Raw genomic sequence first — 17,580 nt, forward strand, 5'->3', positions numbered from 1 at the left:
CTGAGTGATTAGTTCTCTTCTGTGGAGGACCCCACTTTACTTGTTTAGAAAGCGTCACGACCCGTTGCTTGCTCCTTCTGGTGACTGTACAGGATAGTTTCTAGCTGAAGACAGAAGGGTGGGGAGGGAGGGAGAAGGAACTGTCACCGGGAAGGTTTGTTTCTCCTTGGCCTGCAGCTAGTACGTTGACCCAGGCACAGTTGAAAAAATAATGCCCTTTAAGAGATAACTGACTGAGGGGCGCCTGGGTGGTGCAGTCGGTTGAGCGTCCGACTTCAGCCAGGTCACGATCTCGCTGCCCGTGAGTTCGAGCCCCGCGTCGGGCTCTGGGCTGATGGCTCGGAGCCTGGAGCCTGTTTCCGATTCTGTGTCTCCCTCTTTCTCTGCCCCTCTCCCGTTCATGCTCTGTCTCTCTCTGTCCCAAAAATAAATAAATGTTGAAAAAATAATTTAAAAGAGATAACTGACTGAGAATCTCATCCGTTACTTTTTCTTTCTCTTTCTGTTTTCTCTTTCATGCCTCTGCAAGATATTGCCAGTGGAATCGAGTCCTCAGGCTTGATGTAACTCTGTCGTCCCCAGTTCCAGATCTTTCTCTTTTGTTTCCTTCAATCAAATATTCCTTGGGAAGACAGACATCATCAGTAACGATGAGGCCCATGGCGTTGAGATGGGTCAGGAGCAAAGGCAACCCATGCAGGGTATGAACCGAACTCTGATATAAACAGGGCAAAGTGAGTAAATTAATTCAATGAGAGGAAAGTGAGGAAAGGCTGTCCGTGTGTGGTTTAAGAGACGGAAGGGGAAGGGCAGGAATGCACTCGACCGCTGAACTACACTGCCTCATAATCCGAGAAGTTCAGAGACATACCTGTCTCCGCTGACTTCCATTAGTTGCTACTGGTTCCCCATGAAATGAGTGTAGACGTGGAAATAAGGACTTAAAAATGTTGGGGAATCTTTTGATGGCTTTGACCCCTACGTGCATACCCAGAGGACCTGGCTCACCTAACAGTGTGTGGGTCTAATGGGGGCTGTCCGCCTGCTCAGTGAATAGAACAAAGAGAGGGAAACAGACTAGTACAGGGGAGCAAAACTTCACCTCTACCCATCCGAGGTTCTCAACTGGGACTCTAACCAAAAGGTAGATGAATAAGAGAAAAACAGAGTTTATTAACGTGTGAAGTATGTATCGTGTGGGATTAACCTCAACAAACAGTAGCTGAAAACATCAGCTTAGAACTTCTTAGCATCTTCTACAAAGAGCAGGAAATTTTCACAGAAACAACAGGACCAACGGGACTGAGGAAGACAGTTTTAGGCGCTAAGGGCAGCAAGGCGGAAAGTAAAGACATGGCAGGAAACTAATGGGGAAAAGGTCTGTTTGCAGCTTCGTCTGGTGCCTCTCCAGGCTGGTACATGTCCGTCTCCTGTAAACAGAGACTTTAGATACTGACTTCAGGCAGGAAGGGGAAGGGTGGAGAGAGATTTTCTTGTGTTTGCTGCTTCTTAACTGCCTTCTGGTCAAAGTAATTTTTATGTCAAAGTGGCATATTTTAGGTGATATATTTTGGTTTACTTCACTAGTCACGTGTAGTGGGACCATATTGTGGCACATGATACTTTAGGGTTAACCTGTCAACTAACCCAAAAGCATATGAAAACCTGAGAAATTATGTTTTTTTCATATCTTGTTATATTTAAGTGTTTAGGTCTATTTTTAAAAATTTATAGTTTAGGGCAGTCTGGGTGGCTCAGTTGGTTGAGCATCTGACTTTGGCTCAGGTCATGATCTCACGGTTCATGGTTTGAGCCCCACATTGAGCTCTGCACTGACAGTGCAGCACCTGCTTGGGATTCTCTGCCCCCTCCCTCACTTGGGTTTTCTCTCCCCCTCTCTCTCAAAAATAATAATTAAACATTTTTTAAAAACTTTTAAAATTTTACAGTTTAACATTAGTAGCTAATTGGAATTTTAAAATTATACATACATATGTTTAAAATTTTTTAAATGTTTCTTTATTTTTGAGGGAGAGAGAGACAGTGTGTGAATGGGGGAGGGCAGAGAGAGAGGGAGACACAGAATTTGAAGCAGGCTCCAAACTATATATTTTTTAAATTTTAATTTATTGAAGACTAAATTAGGTTCATTTGATGGTTTTCTTTTTCTTTTTCTTTTTGTTTTTTTTTTGTCAAAAAAGTGGTAGTATCTCAATATGATGAGGATAGAAATGATTGCAAAAAATGCAGACCAAAATTGGTCCTTCTGGTTTTAGGTGGACATGTGATCTTTCATAGGTTAAGTTTGGTTTTGTAGTTTTCATTGATGGTGAGGTGCTAATGGGGTTATTTGCAGAAACGTGTTGGCTGATCAAGGAACAAGGCCATTAGAACTTAAGTTATGTTAACACCAAAACATAAAATAAATTCAAAATAAAAAGAGATCTTTGAAAAGAAGACTGAATTAAAAAGCTATGGGAGCAGATGTTCAATATTTTGCATAAGAACGTTGGTGATCCAGGCTACTTTTATAAAATGCTACTTTATTAAAAACTGTAATTGCCAAGACATTAGCGAAATGTTGCATCAAAGATATTGACCTAGAAATGTCAAGTGAATACATGGCAAAATAAAATAAAATGATTTAGTATCCATAATAAGGAATACCAAGAAGGAAGTTATTGATGTCAGTGAATGAAATTGTTTTTCAGATCTGAATCTTTATGACCTTGGTTGTCATCTGCTTTCCACTTTTATTTTTTAAGTTATTGATTATTTTCTCAAATTTTTATTTAAATTCTAGTCAACGTTTTTAGTATTCTAATCTCAGTAGTGAACGTATCCTTCATTTAAGAATGCTTCATACTGTTCTTTCCTGGAGCCCTGAAAAGTTAGACATTCCAGACAGGGACAAAACTCTACCAGTAATGGTAGGTTCGCTGCAAGACTGTTTGGCAGGAGGGAGAATTAAAAGGCTCAGTTCATTGTGCAAATGGCCAGTGATGTTCAACAATTTTCCCCATGTCACCAGTGAAACCAAGATGGCCTAATGCCAAGTAGTTTCTCATAACAACATGCACACCACAGTGACACACACACACACATGCGCACACACACACACACACTATAGAGATTCTTCTGGGTCTTTTCACTGTGCCTATGATTGGCCATCACCCTACATGCACACGCACATAACATTCAAGGTAGGAATGAATGAAAAAGGGTGTTGCTGAGTATCATACTGGAATCCCCACACACACACTTCTTGATATTTTTCCAATTACACTTTAGATTTTTATTTTTTAATTTCTAAATGAAATCACAATCAGAATAGATCAGGCAGCATAGCACAGTGCAAGGATGTATGATGGTCCCATTTGGATCACCAAGTTTTGGTAACAAGCTCTTTATTAGAAAGGGGGACGTATCACAAAGTCTGGGAGACAAGCCGATTTTGATGGCACTCTCATGATTGTGTGTGTGTGTGTGTATTCAAGCATCTGGAGTGGAGAAACCTGAGCCAGAGACCAACTTCTGCCATGAAGGTGGAGACAATGACCTGAGAGATGAGAGGAACAGGGGAGAGAGACAGGGATAGGATATTAGGAAGACGTGAGGATCACAGGAGGAATGTTCCGGGAAGAATGTGTAAGCGGCAACTGACGTCTCCATCAGAAGAAAACAAAGTCTTTCATACAATTTATTTATACTGTAGATTTCAAGAATGTGGTCTTGCTAAAGTTTAAGAATCATTGTCGTAAGGAAATTATCTTCTCAGGACTCCGCAATAGATACAAACATATAAGTCATTTAGAATTTTCTTTAGTATTCCTTCAATTATTTATAACAATTTGAGAAACCCACAGCATTTACAGACTGTAGTGTGGCATAAAAACATTTCTGTCTTATGAATAACTACACATTTATAATATGTACAGAATTAAAATTAATGAAGACATTTGGAGGAATCAATAAATGCACGTGATCTTAGGACCTATGTTTGGCTGAATCGCCGGGTGTGCGGGATGGGTGGACTCAGCGGGCCTCAGGTCTCGGGAAGAGTGGACAGCACGTCTTCTGCGGCTTGGATGTTGAGGATGTTGTGTGCAACCCGGAGGCATGGGATTGCTTGGGGGCCCTTCTTGCAGGAAAGGAGCGTTTACTTTGGGTGGAACATGTCCGCTAGAGCCGATGTGAGTTAGTACACAGAAAACTGGTGATTTTGCGTGACTCTCCAATGTCGCCCGAACTTACGGGGCCCCGGGGGGCGGGGCAAGAGATACAAGGTTCCCACAGTCTTGAAGAAGAGCCTTCATAGCACCTCTCGATTCATACAGTGGTTTGGTTTCCTGAGAGTGGCTCATTATCTGTGACAAACACTGAATTAGCGCACAGCAAACCAATCACCTCTTTCGTGATCAACGATAGAAGCTCTCGGGCCACCTGCCTGGCTCAGTCGGTACAGCCTGGGCTGCTTGATCCCCAGGTTGTAAGTTCAATCCCCACCTTGGGCGTAGAGATAACTTCAAAACTAAGTTAGCTGCTCTTTCCCTCAAATCTCTTGCTTCGCATTCAAGTCTCTCCGTGCAATATTTTCTCCTGGTTTAGGTCAGGCATAAAGACTATTCTACTTTATAAACTGGGTTGTATGATCGAATTCATATGGATTCACCAAAGTTACTATGTCATCAGGACCGTGGATTGAAAAATTGTGGAGAAAGGTCCCGTCGCCCCACAAGCAAAAGCAATTGCCCTAAATCGGGGGAGAAGGTGAGTGGCTTCTCTGATTCTCCTGTAAGTGCTCACGGCACCTGCCGTCCGTCTTCGCTTACAGCCTTTCCAGGAGGCCGTGCTCTGCCAGCTACGCGGAGTCTGAGCTCAGGACCAGTGCGCGGGGGATGTTTCCCCCACTATGCCCCCTTCTCTTGTTTTGGAATCCAAATAGGGCAGGGAGAGCAGCAAGTGCTTGCCATGAGTGGCTACCTTCGGTGTCCTTGAACATCTCGCTCTCGGTCTTTCGGGGAAGGAGCGGCCTAGGCTGGCCTCCCCCCGGTCTGTCACCCGACATGTCATGAGGGCCAGCCGCAGTCCCTGACCAGGGCCCAGCAGATTATGCAGCCAGCCGGGCCACCTTCCATCACTGGGCAATCCCGTGTTCTTTGTTGCGGAGCAGAAACCTTCCTCTGCAGGTACCGAAGCAGGTTGGCTTTTTCAGATTTTCTAGGCCTTTAGTTTTAAACTTTCCCTCAAATCCAGGAAAACCCTGTTGACTTGGCTCCTGATGTTCGAGGTGCAGGAAAGACCAGGTGGGTATGGTTTCACTGTCTTCGCAGATGCCCTTTCCGGTCAGAGGGTTTCCTGCTTTTGGAACTCTGACTTTCCCAACTTAGTGATGGCGGAGTGAAGACCTTGGAGAATGCAGCGCTGGTTGCCGAGGGTGGGTAGAGGATGAAAAGGCTGACTTTGAGTGAACGAGCACGAATTTCTACCTTGTGTTCCAAAGTGGCTAGAAGGTCTCCAAGACAGCATCCTCCTCCTAGGAGGATGGAGACTTGCAGACAGAAACCTGGATTTTTTTCACTCCAAGATCAAAAGATCCCTCCTCGAGGAGATGTAGGAGCCTGGGGAATGGAGGTGCCGGGGATTGAACCCGGGGCCTCGTGCATGCTAAGCACGCGCTCCACCACTGAGCTACACCCCCGATGTGGGCATACTTTTTCAGAAGCATTTTCATTGCAGCCATCTACCCGCTGGGCGTCCTGAGGACACGAAGCTTTGAGCGCCGACATCCTTACACACGACTCCTTATTTCGGAACCGCCTAGACGGCGTCTCTTGTGCAGCTGCGTGAGGATGAAGGTGATGGTGCTTCCCGAGACCCGCTCATGCTCCTCAGCCCACCCTGACCTTGGGGCCCCTCAAAGCTTCATGAGAAGACGGCAATGGGGAGCCGGGTCATAGGTCTGCCAGCACAGAAGCACAGAAACAGTGCTGCCCTAGTGACAACGAGGAGGGCTAGTCTCCTCTCTTAATTTCTCTTTTTTGAAGATTTATTTATTTGAATTCAAGTAAATTAACATGTGGTGTAGTCTTGGCTTCAGGAATGGAACCCAAGAATTCATCACTCACACACAACACCCAGTGCTGGTCCCAACAAGCTCCCTCCTCAATGCCCATCTCCATCTGGCGCATCCCCCACCCACCTCCCTCCCTCATCCCTCAGTTTGTTCTCTGTCTTTAAGAGTCTTATGGTTTGTCTCCTTCTCTGTTTTTATCTTATTTTTCCTTCCCTTTCCCTATGTTCATCTGTTGTATTTCTTCAATTCCACGGGTGAAATCATATGATATTTGTCTTTCTCTGACTTATTTATATGTATACATATCATCTTTATGCGTGTCTTTATCCATTCATCAGTCCATGGACATTTGGGCTCTTTCCATAATTTGGCTCTATCTTAATTTCTTAATACAGATCCCCACTAGCAGGAACCAAGGCTGCTGGAGGAAGTTGCTGTCACCCCAGGGCTGGGGCAGGGGAATCACAAGAGGACCCTAGACCATGTCTCTGTGCCAGAATGTAAGAAAGTGCTCAAAAGATGACAGTAGGCTCAAAAGGACACGGGGCCTCTAGAGAAATGTTGGAAGCCCTGAGTATTAAAATGGAAAATGAACAATGAAGGAATGTAATCGAATGGATACAATAAGAAAACCTGAGTCTATACTGGTAAGAAAGAGAGAGAAGAGAAAGCTTTCTTTATAATGGTTTGTGCGTTACTACGTGTGGAACCACGGATCCTCATGTGTCTTCAGTGGAAGTGGCCCTGAGTTCAAGTGACGACCCACCTACACTCTGGGCTTGAACAACTTCACTATGAGTTTTGGTGTGTTCTGTAAGAAGGGGCTTATCAAGAGCAAGTTCATTTCTTTCCTTCCTTCAAGTTCCCCTGGAGAGCATTTTCTTCTGAAAGAGGCTCTATGTACACAGGAGTGTGTTTTCTAGTCTACTTTCCTGTCTTCTGTCCTTCCGGCTCTCAGAACGAGATGCAGCGTCTAGACAGAGTGAGGACCCCACCTCCCTCGACACAGATGTTTGGCACAGCAATTTAGGGAAGAAGTGACAGACACACTCTGCTCCTCATTTCACACCATTATTGTGAAGTACTTACTCCACCTTGTCTCCCAACCTGGACCTCAGTTTCCTGAGTGGCCTCACCTTACTGGTTTGTCCTTTTTTTCTTTTCTTTTGCTCTGTTCTGTTTTGTTTTGTTTGTTTTTAGCACTTGATCCTATACAGGTACTGTTTTTGTATATCCCCCGCACCACTTTTCTTCTGAGAGCTCTGCAGATAGGAGGGAAGGAAACTGAAGAACCAAGAGAATGTTCCATCCTGAAACTCTCCTTGATGGTGGACAGGAACTTTCACTCAGGAAGTCGGCTGCCCGCAGTCCTCTGAGGGTCGGACAGTTATGAGGCTAATTGTGTTAAGGGCTGTGCAGGTTGGAATGCAATGTGTCCTCTCTCGAGTGCGTCTGAAACAGCAGGGTTGTATGCAGTGGGTCCTGAGTTGTCAGCTTAAATCTTGGTGCACCTGCAGATAATAGGGGCCACCAGTATGGTGGACACCACAGGATTCCACCGGGAGGGGGTGTAGCTCAGTGGTAGAGCGCGTGCTTAGCATGCACGAGGCCCTGGGTTCGAGCCCCAGCACCTCCATGTTTCCTTCCTGCAGGTTCACTTTTGACCGAACTCCACACTGATCTGAATGCCAGGACAGGCATACCACTGACACAAGAATAGCCGTGTTGTCTTTACCTAGTGCAGGTATAATTACCACAGTGTTGAAGCAGTCAGTTTGGAGGAACCAAGCCCTTAGGAATTGAACGATCAACCATGAAAAGGAAAGATAGAAAAGAGTAAGAATCCTGGGACAAATTGCACCAAATTTCTTCTCTGTCTCTTTCTCACTATCCTCAAGTGAATACACAGAGAAGAAACTTTCCCTTTTTTCCTATTCCCTGCTCTTCCCTATCCTTCCACACTGTGCCCGGCATGAAAATGCCACCAGGGAAAGAAAGTGAGATGTCAGGTTGGAACTCCTTCGAGTCAAACCCATGGAGTTCGTTCAAAAAGCTTACCCTCACGGATGGCCATGTGGAGGTGCTGGGGATTGAACCCAGGGCCTCGCGCATGCTAAGCGCGCGCTCTACCACTGAGCTACACCCCCTCCTGGTAGAGTGCTGTGGTGTCCACCATACTGGTGGCGCCTATTATCTGCAGTTGCGCCAAGATTTAAGCTGACAATTCAGGTCCTACTGCATACAACCCTGCTGTTTCAGACGCACTAGAGAGGAGAGGTTGCACTACTATACAATGGGGTTACATAGGGAATATGTGTAGAGTTCAAGGAGATTTCCCAGGGGTACCTGTCAATGACCTCACGCACTGTGATTAAAAAGTCAATGAAAACTGTAATAACCTGATATAGGGAGCACTGCTAATGTGACCAAACTTGTGGCAGTGTGGATGAGCCTCACTCGGCCAGCTGGAGTGCTTGTTGATGGGAAGGAAATATGGAATAGAGGTGGAGCAGACGGCTATGATGACCAATACTCGGCAGACACAAGGACTAGAAGGGCCAGAAGCACCCCTCTTTCCTGGCCTTCCTGGATTTGCAGCCTTATCAGTCCAAGTCTCTGTCTCTGGAGTTCCGTGTTCAAATTTCCCTCTTCCTATGAGGACACCAGTCCTATTGGGTTAGCACCCACCTAATGGCCTCATCTGCACCTGATTACATCTGCAAAGACCCTATTTCCAAATGAAGTGACATTCTGAGGTCCCAGGATGCCCATGAATTTGGAGGAAGAGGAACTTTCAACTGAGTACAACTACCCCATAACATAAGACTAGTCACTGTAGTTATCTTTATGACTCAGAATTTGAGTAACAGGATACCAGGGAGTATTTGTTAGGACACATAGAAACATCACCAAAAGATGGCTGACTGGGATTTTGTGTTTTCTTCGTGTGGAAGTTAAATATGGTTTAAAGAGGTGTGTGAGGGTGCCAGGTAAGCTGCGACATTGTTTAAGAAACAGGGCTTCCCTTCATCAAAACTCACCCAATATTAAAACAAAACAAATCAAAACCCAAACAAAGAAACCTTTTTTAGTTTGGAGAGAATGTGTCACTGAGCCCCAAGTTCATCTGCCCCTGGTTTGAAAAGCTAATACTTAAGAGACAAGATTTGACTGGAAAGGAATACGACCTTTATTCAGGAGCCCAGCAACCTGGGGAGAAGGCGGACTCTTGTCCAAAAGCCACCTCCAAGGTTTCTGCCTGGCCCAGGGATGGGGTTTTTAAGGGGACTTAGTTAATCAGTTAAGGGATGCAGTGATCTGTGGCAATTCTTGATCATGCACAGTTTTGATGGCGACAGCTACAGACATTATCTCAGGGCTCAAGGTTGTGCAAGAGGGTTTGCTTCCTTGGTGCCCAAGGTGGTGCAGGAGAGCCTGGTGATGGGTAGGAGGCTCCGTTCTTTTTAGGAAAGAATTCATGATCTTGATCAAGATACAAGGAAAGGTTTAAGTTCATCAATGACATGGGCTAAGGCTACTTGCTCAAAGTTAAAGACAATTTGGTTGGCAGGAGGAGCTGAGGCGGCTTCACGAGGAGCAGGAGTTAAAAAAAGAGAGAAGAAAGAGAAAAAGGAGAAGCAAATGGAAGAGGAAGAAAAGGGAGAACTTCCAATCCAAATGGTGATTTTTTAGCACCAAGAGAAGGAATGGCAACACTAGATTTAGAAGAAGCCGGATTGTGCTGCTTAAGCTCTAGTGGTGGAGGCTTCGACAGTACTTAAATTATCGCAGCACGTTCGAAGCCATCATTCCGCAGCCCCTAAAGGAGAATTATAAACCCAGACCAGAGAAATTGGTGATTAGTGGAATTTTGAAAAAAATATATTATGCACTCATTGTGTCCCTCCAAGAAGAGCAAAAAACAGCAGCTGTGCACCCATTACCTTCCACTCATTGTGTTAGAGTGGGCAGTTAATTAGGCTGTAAGAGGAAGCCTGGAGGCCAGCACGGAGGAGGCTGTGCCCAGTCGTGGGGAGGGTCAGAGGCCTGTCCTGCCGCACTCCCCAGAAGCCCCAGCACACCAGACGGGCCCCAGATGGCGGAGCCAGGACAGGAAGCCCCTGAGCAAGTATGGAGGAGAAGGCACACGATCCTGCTTCCAAGAAATCCCCACCCCCAGGTAATGAATATTCCTCCTGCTTGTTAACAACTGTCAATAACAGATAGAAACTCCAACCCCGGGGTGCTTGGGCTCTCACTAGCTCACCTATCTCCAGAGTGTAACTTTTGCTTTAATAAACTTTCCCATCTGTGTGGCTTGTTGACCGTGATGCGTGTCTGTCCTTGAATTCATTCCCCTGACAAGGCTCAGAACCTTTGAGGACTCCTTCGGGTTGGGCTGGGTGGAGACCCCAGGACCAGGGGGCTCCCCAGTTCACGCCGCAACAATTCAATCAAAGTCTTGTATCTGCTACTTATATTGAAACAATTATTGGGTTAATCACTTGACTTAAAGTGTGAATGAAGTAGTCTCTGACCTCAAGGGGTTGGGAATACAAAAGATTAGAATTGAGAGTACAAAAGATTAGAAGGCAATTACATCAAAACCCACAAGAATTCTTGGTAACCTACTCTCCGGTCTTACCAGCTGTAGTGTGAAGCCATCTCATAACTACAAAGTTGAGAGAAAAGAGACCACTGGAAATAGGAGACATTTTTTGTTTTGTATATGGTGGTGCTGAAGTTCTTCTTTCCCAGGAGGTATTTCCTGGGCTTTATTGATTGCAGGTGGAGAAGGCAGGCATGGTATAGAAAATAAAGCCCCAAGTCAACTGTAGACAGATGACACTTGAACGTGGGTGTGGACAAGATGGTCAAGAGAGACTGGATTGGAACTGGTTTGTAGCACGAGAGAAAGAAACTGCAGAGAGGAAGAGAAAGTTCCATCTTGGGAGTTTCGTGGGTGTGGCTTGAAAATAATATAAAAAGAGGTTTTAGGCCAGTGAACGGGTGTCTGGGAGAGACTGGCCAGGCAGGTAAGGTTGTAAGAGCAGAATGGTATCATACAGTCTAGGATTTATTATCCTTTCTTTATGGATCTAGGTTGAGGTTATAGATATAGTAGGTTTAACACAACGGACTTAAAAAAATAACATCGTTTTGTTAACATCTTATTATATCCAGTTTATTTTTTATTTTTTTTAAGTAAGCTCTATACCCAAACACGGGGCTTGAACTCATGACCCCAAGATCAAGAGTCACATGCTCTACCAGCTGAGCCAGCCAGATGCCCCAATGGAATGGGCTTTTGGTTTCAAAAGTGAGGGTTTCGAAGAACCACAGAAAATAAGTGAAATATACATATATTTTGCAGGATGCTACAAAACACCTGCCACTGTCAAAGATGGTTCAATGGGAGGCTGTGTTTCTGGCATATGTGAAAGTTCTGGCTTCGGTTCCTGATGGATCTAGGGCGGCTCTGTCTTCCCCTGACTCTGGAAATAGGGAATTGTCTCCTTCCTCCCCCTGTCTTGTCACAAGATCCAGTGGGTTGTTCCTACACAGGGTGATAGGCACAACATAAGAAAGAAATGAGTGTAAAGCCACAAGCAGCCACCAGATTAATCAGCTTTTCCAACCAGAGCTACCATTTTGCAATATTGCTGAAGAGAAAGGAACATAGAACTTTCCTGAGAGAGGAAAAAGAACTTCTGAACTCCCTGCGGGTCCTTGCTGTTACTATTTTAATTTTTTTTTTTTACATTTTTATTTATTTTTGAGAGAGAGACAGGGCACGAGTGGGGGGGGGGGGGAAGAGAGAGGGAGACACAGAATCTGAAGCAGGCTCCAGGCTCCAAGCTGTCAGCACGGAGCCTGACGCGGGGCTGGAGCCGACTGAGCCACACAGGTGCCCCCTTGCTGTTACTATTTTAATCTATACAAACTTCATTGCAGACTTGATCGCTGGGGTCAGACATCTCGACCCTGAGTTGGTCATCCACATTAGTGACTTAGGTGGGCATTACTGGCAGGAAGCATGACACTTCTTTTCACTGTAGAGCCTACTACATCTAAGTAACAATTTATAGAGGTTTCAGAAGGCTCTAATCTCTGAGTCGGGAGCTCTGTAGATATCTCTTATCCTAAGGATGAGGATCCTAAGGATCCTAAGGCCCTCCATGAAAAGGAGGGCCCTTGGAGACCAGGTGGTAAAAAGGGCTCAAAATTATCCATTGGTATCAGAAGATAAGGGTATTGATCCAATTTCAATTGTGAGCTCTTAATTTTCTAGTTGGAATTAAACATTTTATCCATTAAGCTACATTGTTAATTCATGCCCAAGTTTCTCGATGCTAACACAAAGCCCAAAGCCACATAACGGTGTCAAGAATTTTCTGTTTCTTGCTTCTAATGCAGAAACAAATTACCCTAAAAACAACAAAACCCTGGAAGAAATCCTGTTCATGCCTCTGTACTTACTAGCATAATACACAGTAAAACCTTGGATTGCGAGTAACTTGTTCTGTGAATGTTCTGCAAGGTAAGCAAACATTTCTAATATGTTTTAACTTGATAAACAAGCGATGTCCTGGAGTATGAGTCGTCTGTGACACCAAATATCATGTGATCACAACTGAGCCAATGGCGCTCTCTCTCTCTCTCTCTGGGATTGTGGGTGATCATCTCCCATGCTCAGATGCTGGGTCTCAGGCTGCTGTGTTTGGCAGAAATCACTGATTTTTCAGCACGTTGGAAGGTGCCCGTAACTGGCACTAGTGTATTTTTTGTTACTTCCAAACACCTATGGACAGTCCTTTGCTTTTCCATCCAAGAGTGAGCTTAGGAATCCTTTGCTTCATTTTAGGTCAGGCTGCCTGCAGATGTAGACCCTTTCCTCTGCTGCCTTATTGCCAGTTACATTAAATACAGTCTGTGACGAGTATTTTAATTATTTAAATTTAAGTATTATATTATTAATACTGTGCTGTAGTCAACATCCGTGCAAGCATATACAATGGCCCCCGTGCAGGAAAAGGTTCCATTGAACCAAAAGATAGCAGTGATTCCATTACTGATAGTGAAAGTCGTGCTATGCAATAATCCTCCTCTCTTGTCTCCCTCACACCAGCCACCAAGGTTTTCAAAGGTAAGTGCAGGTCAATTTGTTTTTCTTTTATATTTTGTATTTTCTTTATTATTTTGTATTATATTACAGTATTGTCATTAAACACCGTAATCATTTTTATATGAATATCTTTGGGTTGTGGAACGAATCATCTGAGTTTCCATTATTTCTTATGGGGAAATTCGCTTTGATATACAAGTGCTTTGGATTACAAGCATGTTTCCAGGACGACCTATGCTCAGAAACCCAGGTTTTACTGTAAGTCTGGTCAAGCCACCTAGAGGTCTTTTAAGTGAATCCCTCACTCCCCAAATCCAACATGGCTGCAAATCCTGTGTCAGTCTACACTCTTCCTTGTTCTCAAATCTGTCTTTCCATTTTCATGCCTACATCCACTCTTTTGTTCACCCATCTAAATCTTGTAAGTCTCTAAAGAGGATTAGTGGGTTGCCTACATTGGAACAATGGTGTTCTCATTCTATTGCAACTCTGGCTTTGCCCCCTCAAAGTCTTGACTTCAGAAACCAGTTGAGAAGAGATGAGGCTGTATGCACAGAGATGCCCACACTATAAACACCATAGTGAGTTTCCTAAGAGAAAGCCAGGTTTCAATTAGCTTCTTCTAAGACTTAGAAATGTGTAGGGGAAAGGAAAGAGTAGCTTGAACAGGGCCTGAAATCCTGAAGTCTCGCACCAAAGACTAAACCTTCACCAACAGAGCCATACCACTCCCTAGGCAAAGAGATCATTGATGTCTAGTCAAGTGGATTTTTGCCTTGTACTTTTTCTTTATTCCAGGTTTTCATGTGGATTTTGCCCCCACTTATACCAGAGACGTTCAAGCCTGAATGCCGCAGTCAACACGCTCCCCACACAGGGACACATGGGGTTTCAGGAAAGCTGGCTTCGTGTGGTTCTTGCAGGAGCTACCTGTAGCAGAGGCTCCTGCAAGGAGGTCCCCCCCCACCAGCCCGCGCATGCTCACAGTGTTCTCCAGCAGCAGCAGGAGCAGCCTGGCACTGCCCAAGCCACGACAGCTCTGGACTCTACAAGTCAGGTCTTCCTGTGGGACAAATGTCGTCATCACCTTCTCTTTCCCGGAGAAAGGGGACATTGCCCATTGTTTTGTATTCAGAAGATGGGGAGAAGGATGTGGTGGGCCACCTGTAGATACATCTCCTTTTGGATGATGGCACTTTTCCAGTAAGTTAACTGAATGCAATTTCTGGGTGCTTGACCTTCCAGGCTAATGGTTCCTGAACTGGCCGATTACTAGAATCACTGGGGAGACTTCAAAGTCACGGAAACTACTGATGGTTTTCCTCAACGGTGTCCAGCGCTTCTTCCACAACCCAGGGCTCTGCGTTCTATGTGATGAAGCTGAAGACTTCTCTAGGCCTCTGGAGGTTTTCCGAGGTCTTAGATTTTGCAAAGTTTTGTAAAACCTAGTGTCCCAGCTCACATATTTGCCTCTCTGTGCTTTCTTTATTTAGGCGAGAATCTGTCCAAACAAGGCTCTGAGATAAATTGTAGCCTTTTCTTCCTTTCCTCTTCCTTCGTCTTTGTATGGGGGTCTCCTGAACTAGAGCTGAAGCATCCACTAACTGGGTCTACACCAGGGATTACTAGAGCAGTGACTGTGAAACACACTGTTCTCCACCTAGGACCAAGTTTTGTGACCAATTCAGTCCTCTTCTGTCTCATCTCCCCCACAGTAGCCTAGATTTTGAGATCTGTGTTTACATCACTCATCTCGCCATGCTTTGTCTCTCTCCAAGGTTCTTACTTTATTCCACTTGTATCTTTTCTCCAACCTGGATGTAATTTCCCTGAGGTGACACATTGCTAATCTTCTATCTGCCCCTCTGCACTATCTTGCCGGCTATCAAAAACCAGAAAATTAAAATTAAATTAAAAACCACCAAATCGATAAAATCACATTTAGTATGAGTTTATTGTGCATACATAATAGCTCATGAACTGGGAGCTTTCAGATGTAAAGCTGATACAAAGCTCAAGGCATGACATCACAGGATGGCTTATAACGTGAAAGTGGGGAAGCCCTTTAATTTTTTAAAATGCTTATTTATTCTTGAGAAAGAGAGACAGAGGGAGGGGCAGACACAGAATCCGAAACAGGCTCCAGGCTCCAAGCTGTCAGCACAGAGCCTGAGCAGGGCTCGAACTCACTAACGGTGAGATCATGATCTGAGCCGAAGTCTGACGCTTAACCGACTGAGCCGCTCAGGTGCCCCGATGAAGCTGTTTAATTTTTATAGGGATTGGGTATTGCAGTGATTTCCAGATGGCAGGGATTGGTTAGAAGTGATTATATTACACCATTTTTAAGCAGATGACTTGGTTCTTTTCAGGCATTTACAAGGGACAACCCACATTACACTTGTGTTCATGAGATAGGCTGCATTTACTGTGGCTTATGTGGCTTATGTGGTCCTGTCTGCTCAGGCAATTTTCAAGTCTGGTCTCTATTTTGTATTTAATTTTAACAGGGTCTTCCTTGCTTAGAAGTCACAACAGAAGTTGAAAGAAAAGGGAACTGGAGACAGAGGTGAATATTCCACCTGGGACTCCCCCTGGTACTTGAGCTGACCTTGGAGTCGGTTGCACTCAGGGGATCTTAGCCGCGGGATCTTTGGTCTAGCATTCAGATACCCTTCTCACTGCAGAGACGCAAAAAAGATTCGGGCTAAGATTTTGTGAACTAGTGAAGCTAAATACAGCAAACCTTGTTCTACCAACTGTGAGATCCTAGGATAACCTGGTAGGCAGGGCAACCATCCATTGTAGAGGGTTTGCTGGAGTGTGGGGTGTACCCAGGCGCCCAGCTCGGGCTCACCTGCAGGAGAGGCTGGGTGTGTTCCTGGATTCCTTCAACACAGCTTCCCTCTTTCCCCTTCAAGGTTGTGCACGTCCAAGCAGCATCAGCACAAGGAAGACCAGAAGGAGTGAGCAGGAAGAAAGACCACGCTCACTCGGGGTCTCTGGAAAGGAGAGGAATAAGGATGCCATCGCCCCCACAAAGAGGCTCATGCCCCTGCCCATGGCGCAGCTCACCAATGAACCGGAGAGAAAAACAAAGACCAAAGAAGAGGACGGCCCTCGCACAATGTTTGTTAAATTTCCTTCTGGGTTCTCAGTTGCACTTGTGTGAAGCTTGAGGCGCAGAAGACGTGCCCACTGAGTGTCCCCTCCTTTTCCTTAGTCCAGATCAATCACCAAACGTGACAGGGTATGGACCCCAACTTCTGAGAGAGGGAGCAAGGGAAGGATTTCTCAAGGAACGCAGTGCTTGCTGAACTGTTCTGAACACGGAAACTATCAGTATCCATGAAGGTGGAGGTGTGGCCGAAATACCCGGGGAGAGCCCGGGAATGAAGGTCTAAAAGTCCCAGATCTCCCATTTGGAAGGTCAGGTGTCTCCTTACGTGTCACCTGATTGCAAACATCCAGACGCGCTCGTGTCTCCGGTAAATCTTGCAGAGAATCAAGGGGGGGGGGGGACGGGGCCCTTCAATTACACTTAACGTCCTCGGGTCTTTAAACGCAGATCCACCCGAAGGACATCCGTCAGCACTCCACGGGGCTCAAGTCGGTAAGCAGGCCGCCGAGCGAACGGCCTCTTCCTCGGTCTTTCCCAGACAGACCACTCCCGCTTGCTCTTCGGGGTCCAGGAGCCCCCCCCCACCCCCAAGCACCCAGGGTACCACTTGGAGGTCTCCCCGCGTTCCTTGATTTTATTCTTTCGAATATCTGCACCCACAGCAGGCTTTCCGCTGGGTCAGCGGGTGTCGCAGGGAAGGACTTTGCCGGCTTCGCTCGGTGCCCCAACTTTGCTCGGCTGCCCCCTGCCTGCCCTGCGCCCCGGTTCTTCCCTCCAGTGCGGGACGAGGTCACTTCAGTTAAAGTGGAGGCAGTTCTGAGGCTGTTGTTCGTACAACCCCTTGTGGACCTGACCCTCGGGAGGGGGACCCACAGGGACAGCGGAGCGGACGCGGACGTCTCCCAGCGCGCGGCGCCAGAACACACAGGTGCACCTGCGGCCGCCGCGGCGCGGGGCGCGGGGCGCGTCCGTCTGAACGTCGGCGCTGCGGTCCGGGTGGGAGACGCGAGCTTTCCCGGCGGAGGCCACGCAGACCCTGCCCTGAGGCGCGGGCCGGAGCAGGTACCCGGGTGGGGGTGGGCGGCTCTCGGGTCAGCAGGGGCGCTATTCCGACCAAGCCGCTAAATGCTCTCCAGTTTGGCGAGTTTGGAAGCAGCGAAGTTTAGCCCAGTAGACTCTGCCGGCCGGTTCTTAGATGGTAAAAAAAGGAAAAATAAAAGTGCTATTTTATGAAGCAGGAGAGAGGGACGCAGGCCG

The 17,580-nt window shown here is 46.1% G+C and overlaps 3 non-coding genes across 3 annotated transcripts; 1 reads left to right on the forward strand and 2 right to left on the reverse strand.

Moving 5' to 3' along the window:
- Positions 1 to 5,629: 5,629 nt before the first annotated feature.
- Positions 5,630 to 5,701, reverse strand: TRNAA-AGC. Its single transcript has one exon. It is a non-coding gene; the product is annotated as a tRNA-Ala (tRNA).
- Positions 5,702 to 7,640: 1,939 nt separating this feature from the next.
- On the forward strand, positions 7,641 to 7,712 carry TRNAA-AGC. Its single transcript has one exon. It is a non-coding gene; the product is annotated as a tRNA-Ala (tRNA).
- Positions 7,713 to 8,151: 439 nt separating this feature from the next.
- TRNAA-AGC lies at positions 8,152 to 8,223 on the reverse strand. Its single transcript has one exon. It is a non-coding gene; the product is annotated as a tRNA-Ala (tRNA).
- Between the last annotated feature and the right edge of the window lie 9,357 nt (positions 8,224 to 17,580).

This window comes from Felis catus, chromosome B2 (genome assembly GCF_018350175.1).
Source record: "Felis catus isolate Fca126 chromosome B2, F.catus_Fca126_mat1.0, whole genome shotgun sequence".
NCBI lineage: Eukaryota > Metazoa > Chordata > Mammalia > Carnivora > Felidae > Felis > Felis catus.